The following is a 10,961-nucleotide window of genomic DNA, read 5'->3' on the forward strand; positions in this document are numbered from 1 at the left end:
TCTTTAGCCTTTCTTTTTTTTCTTTGGCCTTTCTTTTTTTCTTTTGGCCTTTCTTCTTTCTTTTTCTTTTTGGGCAATGCTCTAATAATGATGATCATCACACTTTCATTGATTACAACATATGAATTACAACTCGAAACTAGAACAAGATATGACTCTATATGAATGCCTCCAGCGGTGTAATGGGATGGTGCAATGAATCAAGAGTGACATGTATGAATAATTATGCATGGTGGCTTTGCCACAAATACAATGTCAACTACATGATCATGCAATGGCAATATGACAAAACTAAAGTATGTCATGATAATGATGAACAGAACGGTGAAAAGTTGCATGGCAATATATCTCGGAATGGATATGGAAATGCCATAATAGGTAGGTATGGTGGATGTTTTGAGGAAGATATAAAGAGGTTTATGTGTGATAGAGCGTATCGTATCACGGGGTTTGGATGCACCGGCGAAGTTTGCACCAACTCTCAAGGTGAGAAAGGGCAATGCACGGTACCGAAGAGGCTAGCAATGGTGGAAAGGTAAAAGTGCGTATAATCCATGGACTCAACATTAGTCAAAGGAACTCATATACTTATTGCAAAAATTTAGAAGTCATCAAAAATCAAGCACTACGCGCATGCTCCTAGAGGGATAGATTGGTAGGAAAAGACCATCGCTCGTCCCCGACCGCCGCTCATAAGGATGCACAAGCCAGGTACACTCCATGTTTCAAATTTGTTACACAACTTTAACCATATGTGCATGCTACGGGACTTACTAACTTCAAAACAAGCATTCTTTAAATTCATAATCACCCAACTAGCATGACTTTAATATCACTACCTCCATATCTCAAAACAATTATCAAGTATCAAATTGATCATAACATCCAATTCACTTCCTATGATAGTTTTTATTATACCGAACTTGGATGCCTACCATTCTAGGACCAATTTATAACCATAGCAAATACCATGCTATTCTAAAAGACTCTCAAAATAATATAAGTGAAACATGAGAGACTAGCAATTTCTATTAAATTCAATCAAATAGGCTTCTCCCAAAAGGTGTGTACAGCAAGGATGATTGTGTTAAACTAAAAAGCAAAGACTAATATAATACACGACACTCCAAGAAAAACACATATCATGTGGCGAATAAAAATATAGCTCCAAGTAAAGTTACCAATGAACGAAGACGAAAGAGGGGATGCCTTCCCAGGGCATCCCCAAGCTTAGGATTTTGGCTACTCTTGAATATCTTGGGGTTCCATGGGCATCCCCAAGATTAGGCTCTTGCCACTCCTTACTTCATTGTCCATGAAAGCTTTACCCAAAACTTGAAAACTTCACAACACAAAAGTCAACAGGAAATCTTATAAGCTCCGTTAGTGAAAGAAAACAAAACCACCACATAAGGTACTGTAATGAACTCATTCTTTATTTATTTTGGTGTCAAACCTACTGTATTCCAAGTTCTCTATGGTTAATACCACTTAATACTAGCCATAGATGCATCAAAATAACCAAACAACACACGAAAAACAGAATCTGTCAAAAACAGAACAGTTTGTAGAAATCTGTAACTAACACAAACTTCTGGAACTCGAAAAATCCTACAAAAATAGGAAGTCCTGGAAAATTTGTTTATTGATCAGAAGCAAAAATAATCAATGCAAAATCACGTTTCTGTGATTTATTGATTTTTTTCTCGTGAGCGCAAAGTTTCTGTTTTTCAGCAGAATCAAATCAACTATCATCATAGGTTATCCCATAGGTTCTACTTGGCACAAACACTAACTAAAGCATAAAAACACATCTAAACAGAAAGTATATGCAGAATTTTTTGAATAACAGCAAGGAAAAATATTGGGTTGACTCCCAACAAGGGCTTTTCTTTAAAGCCTTTTAGCTACGCATTGATAATTTTAATGATGCTCACATGAAAGACAAGAATTGAAGCGCAAAGGGAGCATCATGAAACACGTGAAAAACACATCTAAGTCTAACATACTTCCTATGCGTATGCATATTATAAGCAAACAAATTTGTAAGGCAAGCAAAAACTAGCATATGCAAGGAAAAAGAAAGAGACGATAGCAATCTCAACATGACGAGAGGTAATTTAGTAACATGAAAATTTCTACAACCATATTTTCCTCTCTCATAATAATTACATGTAGGATCATAAGCAAATTCAACAATATAGCTATCACAAAAAATATTCTCAACACGATCCACATGCATGCAAAGTTGACACTCTTCCAAGATAGTGGGATTAACATTAACTAAAGTCATGACCTCTCCAAACCCACTTTTATCAAAAATATCATAAGATTGAACATACTCCAAATATGTGGGATCTAAACTTGACACTCTTCCAAACCCACTTTCAATATTATTGCAAACACTATTATCAATCTCATATTCATCATGCAGCTTAAATAAATTTTAAAGGTTATAAGAAGAATCACCCCAATCATGATCATTGAAACAAGTAATAGACATAGCAAAACTAGCATCCCCAAGCTTAGGGTTTTGCATATTATTAGCACAATTGACATCAAGAGAATTTATAGGAAAATCATTACAATCATGCTATTTATTCAAGAAGTTATCGTGAATCTCTTCATAAATTTCTTCATCATAATTTTCAGATTCACAAATTTTGAGCAAAGCTTCATAAAGATTATCTAGTGCACAAAACTCACTAGCAATTGGTTCATCATAATTGGATCTCTTAAAAAGATTAGCAAGCGGATGAGAATCCATAATTCTTAGGCTCTCTGTTTAGTAATAAATAAACAACTATTCCAACCAAACGAGCAAACGAGCCAAGTAAGACATCAAAGCAAAAAGACGAACAGAAGAAGGGCGAATAAAACGGCAAGGATGAAGTGGGGGAGAGGAAAACGAGAGGCAAATGGCAAATAATGTAAATGCGAGGGAGATGGGTTTGTGCTGGGTACTTGGTATGTCTTGACTTGAGCGAAGACTTCCCCGGCAACGGCGCCAGAAATCCTTCTTGCTACGTCTTGAGCTTGCGTTGGTTTTTCTTTAAGAGGAAATGGTGATGCAGCATTAGTAGCGTAAGTATTTCCCTTAGTTTTTGAGAACCAAGGTATCAATCCAGTAGGAGGCTCCTCAAAAGTCCCACTCACCTACACAAACAAACAAAGAACTCACAACCAACGCAATAAAGGGGTTGTCAATCCCTTCACGACCACTGGCGAAAGTGAGATCTGATAGAGATAGTATGATAAGATAAATATATTTTTGGTATTTTATAATATAGATGCAAAAAGTAAAGATGCAAATAAAAGTAGAATGAAAGCTTATATCATAAAAGATAGACCCGGGGGCCATAGGTTTCACTAGTGGCTTCTCTCAAGATAGCATAAGTATTACGGTGGGTGAACAAATTACTGTCGACCAATTGATAGAAAAGCGAATAATTATGAGATTATCTAGGCATGACCATGTATATAGGCATCACGTCTGCGACAAGTAGACCAACTCCTGCCTGCATCTACTATTATTACTCCACACATCGATCGCTATCCAGCATGAATCTAGAGTATTAAGTTCATAAGAATAGAGTAACGCATTAAGAAAGATGACATGATGTAGAGGGATAACTCATGCAATATGATATAACCCCCATCTTTTTATCCTCGATGGCAACAATACAATACGTGCCTTGCAACCCTTTCTGTCACTGGGTAAGGACACCGCAAGATTGAACCCAAAGCTAAGCAATTCTCCCATTGCAAGAAAGATCAATCTAGTAGGCCAAACCAAACTGATAATTCAAAGAGACTTGCAAAGATAATTCGATCATACATAAAAGAATTCAGAGAAAATTCAAATATTTCTCATATATAAACTTGATCATAAACCCACAATTCATCGGATCTCGACAAACACACTGCAAAAAGAGTTTACATCGAATAGATCTCCACAAGAGAGGGGGAGAACATTGTATTGAGATCCAAAAAGAGAGAAGAAGCCAACTAGCTAATAACTATGGACCCGAAGGTCTGTGGTAAAGTACTCACAACTCATCGGAGGGGCTATGGTGTTGATGTAGAAGCCCTCCGTGGTCGATTCCCCCTCGGGCAGAGCGCCGGCGAAGGCTCCAAGATGGGATCTCGCGGATACAGAAGGTTACGGTGGTGGAAATTGTGTTTCGGTGGCTCCCTGGATGTTTTTGGGGTACGTAGGTATATATAGGAGGAGGAAGTACGTCAGTGGCCACTTGAGGGGCCCAGGAGACAGGGGCGCGCCCAGGAGGGGTGGGCGCGCCCTCCTATCTCCTGGCTGCGTCGATTGCTTCTTGACTTGCACTCCAAGTCCTCTGGATCACGTTCGTTCCAAAAATCACGCTCCCGAAGGTTTCATTCCGTTTGGACTCTGTTTGATATTCCTTTTCTTCAAAATACTGAAATAGGCAAAAAAAACAGCAATACGGGCTGGGCCTCTGGTTAGTAGGTTAGTCCCAAAAATGATATAAATGTGTAAAATAAAGCCCATAAACATCCAAAAGGGGTAATATAATAGCAAGCAACAATCAAAAATTATAGATACGTTGGAGACGTATCACCTGTCTTGACCAATTTCTTCAGGCGCGGCAACAGAGTATTTAGCTGGCCTGGAAGATTCTTCAGGCGCAACACTAGTGGTTGCCCTGGCAGTTTCTTCAGAGGCTGGAATTTCTTCAGCAGCCCTGGTGCTTGCAGTTTCATCAGCAGACTGATTTTCATCAGTGGTGCTGGCAATTCCTTCAGTGGCTTGTGCAGATGCTTCAGCCGGAATGACTTTAATGTGCACAGGAGCAGCAGCACTTGAAGTGAATTTCCTCGTCAGCTTGACGAATCTGACCTTGGCACCCTACCATTCAGCCTTGTAGGCGTCAAATTCATCGCTGAGCTTTTTGATATCAGCTTGCAGTGCAATGAGCTGGTCAGGTGAAAGACCGAGGACATTGTCCTTTAGATAGCGCTGCTTCTTGTACTGCGCTTTCTTAGCCACTCTGGCTTGGTCATACTTCCACTTTTCTTCAGCAATGAATGCTGTCACCATGTGACTTTTTCTAGGAGTGAGGCCCAACTCTGGCATTGGAGCATTGGGATATTTATGCCAAAGATCGATGAAATTGAGGATCTTCTTCGGATCTAGTAGAAGGGGCACATCACTCCCTTTGGCTCTAGTGGCCCGCTGTTGTCTATCCTTGATGATATCAGCTAATTCATCATCATCAGCTTCATCATCAGACGGAGTTTGAAAGACCACCTACTTCTGGTGAGGACTTGGTCTAGTGCCTCGTCCAGCAGCGGCCTTGGTCTTCAGCAGAGTGTGGCCGGTTGATGAAGGATGAGTTGAAGAACTTGATGAAGCTCCTGAGGCAATTGATATGCCAGTGGTCCTTTGGCACGTGGCGAGATGCATGGGTGATGAGGACTTTGCTAGAGGAGCTGAGGGTTTTGAAGCCCGAGGAATTTATGCAGCTTGAGGAACTGGGGCAGCTTGAGGAAATTGCCTTGGTGGCACTGAGGAAATTGGCCATGAGGGCATTAAAGAAGAACTTGGCCGTGAGGGCATTGCTGAGGAAGGTGGTTTCTTGGCTGTCTTCTTTGGCATAGCCTTCTTGCTTGAAGAAGCCTAAGCAGCGGCAGCGGCAGCAATAGAATCCTCATTAAATTTCTTCACTGCTTCTTTGGCCTGCTTGGACAACTTAGCTTGCCGCCTGGCCCATTCACCAGCATAATCATCACCGCGTTTAAGGCTTGTTGGATCAGCTCTTTGGCCAGGTGCCAGAGGAGGTCTTGAGCACGGAGGGTTAAGAGTTGTTTTCTTCATATATTTGGGAGTGACATATATGTACTCCCTCCACTCTCTTGCCCATCTTCTTTCAATCCTCTGAATGCGCACTTTGCACTCATTCTTCATTTCCTTGCCAAGAGTTGCCTCATCAGGCATGCAGTACCCTGCATAAATGTCCGCAGGGATCTCAAAAGCATTATTAACTTCAATCTTTTTTCCTCCTTTCCGAGGCCTTTTACCATCTGCCATTTTCTTCAGTTGAGGAATTTGCACAATTGATTTCTCTGAAGAAGTATGTAGCTTTTCTTCGAGGAACGCTGCAAATGAGTTAAGTTGATGAGAACCTAGTGATTCAGCAGTAGACATGTGTACCTGTGAACAGAGTATAGGTGTGAGGAATTTGAGAGGTCATATGCATTCTCAGAAGTTTTTTGTAAAACCGAACAAGTTTGAGGAAATTTGACCCGATGTGTCTTGAAGAATTTCACTAAGCGTTCTTTGACTTAGGTTCCAGAGTTGTGCGGATCATGAGATTTACACAATTGAGGAGTCATGAATAAAAATGTCACTTAGAGAAACAGATCAAGAACTGGAGATTTGTGCTAGGTGTTTAGAGTGTGGAGGTTGAAGAATAAACACCTTTTGAAGATTTGATGAAAATCATCAGTAGAATAAATGCAGTAAAAGAAACTTTTAATTACCCTTGATGAAGAACACGACGAACAAGAGGTGTAGATTTAGAGGTTCGTCCGCTCGGATCTTCCATGCCCTAACTTGGCGGAGGAAGACGTCTACGGCGGCGGCAGAGGGAAGATTTCCGCGGCCGGCGCGAATACGACGGCGACGAGGTTGAGGCAGTGAAGCTCTTCCTCACCGGTGATGATGGAGGTAGCGGCGGCGCTAGGGATTGAGAAGCTCGAGCGAGGGAGTGAGGTAGAGTGGAGTAAAAGTGAAATGAGGAAGGGAAGGTGGTATTTGTAGCTGAGGTGAAAAACTGTTCGCCCGAAGAATTTGGATGAATGTGCCCCTGACCCTTCTCATTCGTGCAACATGTGTCACCCACGTACTCAGAGGTGGAGATCGTGTGAGACCGTGGGTGAATAGATAAGTATACTGTGGAATGCGTAACGGTTTGAGCGGCAAAAGCCGAAAAATTCAGATAAGAATATTTTAAAGTGTCGTTCGCAATTTCTTCAGCTGACAAGGACACAGTGAAGAATTTGAACGAGTTTCAAATAGAACGCACATGAATAATTTGTGAACAGACTGGGTTGAGTTTAGCATAGAGGGGGAAGGGTCCGATCACATTCACTTAGCAGAAAAGTCAACTTGAAGAATTAGCAATAAGTGGATGTTGTAGAGGACTTAAACTCGTATATATATATAGTCAAATGAAGAACAACGATGGAAAGAGTGAAGACAATGCAAAGTTGAAGAATTTGAAAAACTGAGGAATTTCAAAAATGAAGAAAAACTCAAATTGAAGATTTTCAACTTTGGTTGGTGGCGTAACCCACCGTATAAGAAAGCTGATTTCAGACACCGCGTACAACTCTCATAGGGTTCTGAGAATCAATTTCTTCATTAATGTCTTCACACTTAGAGGGTTAATCTTCATTGATTGAAGAAAAATGTTACTTCATGGGTTTCACATCTAAGTCATCAAGTCAGCATAAGTGTTAGGATGTGTGTCCTTTTCAAAGAACATTCGAAGATTCTAGGATATTTAGCTCACACCGCAACTTGCTAAACCTCTTCTCATCCAAGGGCTTTGTGAAGATATCGGCCAGCTGGTCTTCAGTACTTGCATGGTCGATGGAGATGTCGCCCTTCAACACATGGTCACAAACAAAATGATGACGAATCTGAATGTGCTTTGTCTTCGAGTGCTGAACTGGGTTGTGTGCAATCTTGATAGCACTCTCGTTGTCGCAATAGAGTGGCACATTCTTCACGTCGATGCCATAGTCCTTGAGTGTTTGCTTCATCCATAGTAATTGACCACAGCAAGATCCAGCAGCAATGTACTCAGCTTCTGCAGTGGAGAGTGATACGCAGTTCTGCTTCTTCTAGGACCAACATACCAAGGATCGTCCGAGGAAATGACATGTGCCTGACGTTGACTTGCAGTCCACCCGATCGCCAGCATAGTCAGAGTCTGAATATCCAATGAGATCAAAGGAATAGCCCTTGGGATACCATAATCCAAGTGTTGGTGTGTGAGCTAGATATCGTAGAATATGCTTCACAGCCTTATGGTGTGATTCCTTCGATGTAGCTTGAAATCAGGCACACATGCAAACACTAAGCATAATATCCGGCCTAGATGCACATAGGTACAATAAAGAGCCAATCATGGAGCGGTATACCTTTTGATCGAAGTCTTTACCATTTTCATCAGTGCGTAGATGGCCATTTGTGGGCATAGGAATTTTGACGCCTTTGCAATCTTGCATGTTGAATTTCCTCAACACATCCTTGAGGTACTTTCTCCTGAGATTTGAATATGCCATTGTATTGTTGACGAATCTGAAGACCTAAGAAGAATTTCAATTCTCCCATTATAGACATTTGATATTCTTCACTCATCATATAGGCAAATTCATCACTGTAACGTTGGTTAGTACAGCCAAAGATAACATCATCAACATATATCTGGCACACGAATAATTCATCATCATATGTTTTGGTGAAAAGAGTTGGGTCAAGTGAACCAGGTTTGAAGCCTTTCTTCATGAGGAATTCCTTCAGTGTGTCATACCACGTCCGAGGTGCTTGCTTGAGGCCATAGAGGGCCTTGTTGAGTCTGTAGATGTGATCTGGAAATTTTGGATCCTCAAAACCTGGTGGTTGAGCAACATATACTTCTTCCTCAAGCTTACCATTGAGGAATGCACTTTTCACATCCATTTGTTGTAAGATGATATTATGATGGTTAGCATAAGCAAGCAATATGCGAATAGCCTCAAGTCTAGCAACAGGTGCAAAAGTTTCATCAAAATCAATTCCTTCAACCTATGTGTAGCCTTGAGCTACAAGACGAGCCTTATTCCTCACCACGAGGCCATTTTCGTCTTGTTTGTTGAAGTAGATCCATTTGGTACCGATGATGTTGTGCTTGCGTGGGTCTGGTCGCTTGACAAGCTCCCACACATTGTTGAACTTGAATTGATGCAATTCGTCTTGCATAGCTTGAATCCACTCAGATTCCATAAATGCTTCATCTACTTTAGTGGGCTCTATGATAGAGAGAAATGCAAAATGCCCACAAAAGTTAGATAAATGTGAAGCTTTTGACCGCGTGAGGGGACCTAATGTCATCGATGATCTTCTCAACTTTCACTTCATTTGCAATGCGAGGATGTGCGGGTTGACGACTTTGCTTAGGCCCAGCAGTTTCTTCAGGACCAGTTTCTTCAGGAGCACCAGCATGATTTTCTTCACGATCAGGAATGACTTCTTCAGCAGATTCTTCGGTAGGGATGACATCCTCAGTAGCTTTGAACTTTATGGATTCCTCAGGTGACATTTCATCTAGAATAGGAGGTAGGTGCTCTCTTTGCGAGCCATTAGTTTCATCGAACCACACATCTATAGTTTCAACAACCTTGTGATGATTGATGTTGAAGACTCTGTAGGTGTGCGAGTCCCTTCTGTAACCAAGCATAAAACCCTCATGTGATTTCGGTGCAAATTTAGAGTGATGGTGAGGATCTCTAATCCAGCATTTAGCAACGAAGACTTTGAAATAACTTATTGTGTTTCTTGTCAGTGACGAATTCATATGAGGTGTTTTTGAAGAATTTGTGAAGGTATACCCCGTTGATGATGTGGTGTGCAGTATCAATTGCTTCAGGCCAAAAATGCTGAGGCGTCTTGTATTCATCAAGCATAGTGCAGGCCATCTCAACAAGAGTCATGTTCTTGTGCTCCACGACGCCATTCTGCTGAGGAGTATAAGGAGCAGACAATCCGTGAGTAATACCAAGCATACCGAGATATTCATTGAGGCCAGTGTTCTTGAACTCGGTTCCATTATCACTCCTGATATGCTTGATCTTCACACCGAAGTTAGTGGAAGCCCTTGAGGAAAATCGTCTGAAGACTTCCTGCACTTCATTTTTCTAAGTGATGATATGCACCCATGTGTAACGAGAATAGTCATCAACTATGACAAAGCCATATAATGATGCAGAGCTAGTGAACATGGCATAATGAGTAGGGCCAAATTGATCCATATGAAGTAATTCAAGGGGATGAGAAGTGGTCATGATAGTCTTCGAGGGATGCTTGGCTCTGGTGATCTTTCCAGCCTCACAAGCCCCGCAAAGATGATCGTTGAGGAATTTGACACCCTCGATGTCAATGACGTGCTTCTTCTTCGCGAGCGTATGCAAGTTCCTCATCCCAGCATGACCAAGTCGTCGATGCCATAACCAACATTCTGAAGCTTTTGCAAGTAGACATGTAGCAGGATGTGGTCCTATAGAGAAATTAACAATATACAAGTCTCCTTTCCTAAAGCCTTCGAAGACTTTGGAGTTGTCAGATTTGATTAGCACAAGGCAGCGAAATTTGCCGAAGACAACAACCATATCAAGATCACAAAGCATTTAGACAAACATAAGACTGAATCCTAATGACTCAACAAGCATGACCTTGTCTATGTGTTTATCCTTTGAGATTGCAACCTTACCTAGACCCAATACCTTGTTTTTGCCTTTGTCAGCGTAGGTGATATGCTTCAGATGAGTTGGTGACATATCAGTGTCCATCAACAAGCTCCTGTCACCAGTCATGTGATTTGCACATCCACTATCGAGGACCCACTCAGTAGCTTTGGGTTGTTCATCCCACAGATGAATTAGTGCAACTTACGAACCCATATACTTCATTAGTGAAGAATGATATCAATTTCATCAAAAGTAACAGATATAGCAATATGAGGATGTGAGAAATGAATGATTCATTTCTTCATGACTAGCTTGCGTCCTTTCAAGCGCATTCAGGTCTCCAGCAAATTCTTCAGACGAGTAAGTTCGTCTGGAGACCTGGCCCTGCATAAGAGATTAGTTCTTTTTCTTCACCACCCACATCTAGAGGGGTGGAAAAGAGTTCATCATTCTGCGAGCTCCATAAGAGA

Source organism: Triticum aestivum, chromosome 7B (assembly GCF_018294505.1).
Source record: "Triticum aestivum cultivar Chinese Spring chromosome 7B, IWGSC CS RefSeq v2.1, whole genome shotgun sequence".
Taxonomy (NCBI): domain Eukaryota; kingdom Viridiplantae; phylum Streptophyta; class Magnoliopsida; order Poales; family Poaceae; genus Triticum; species Triticum aestivum.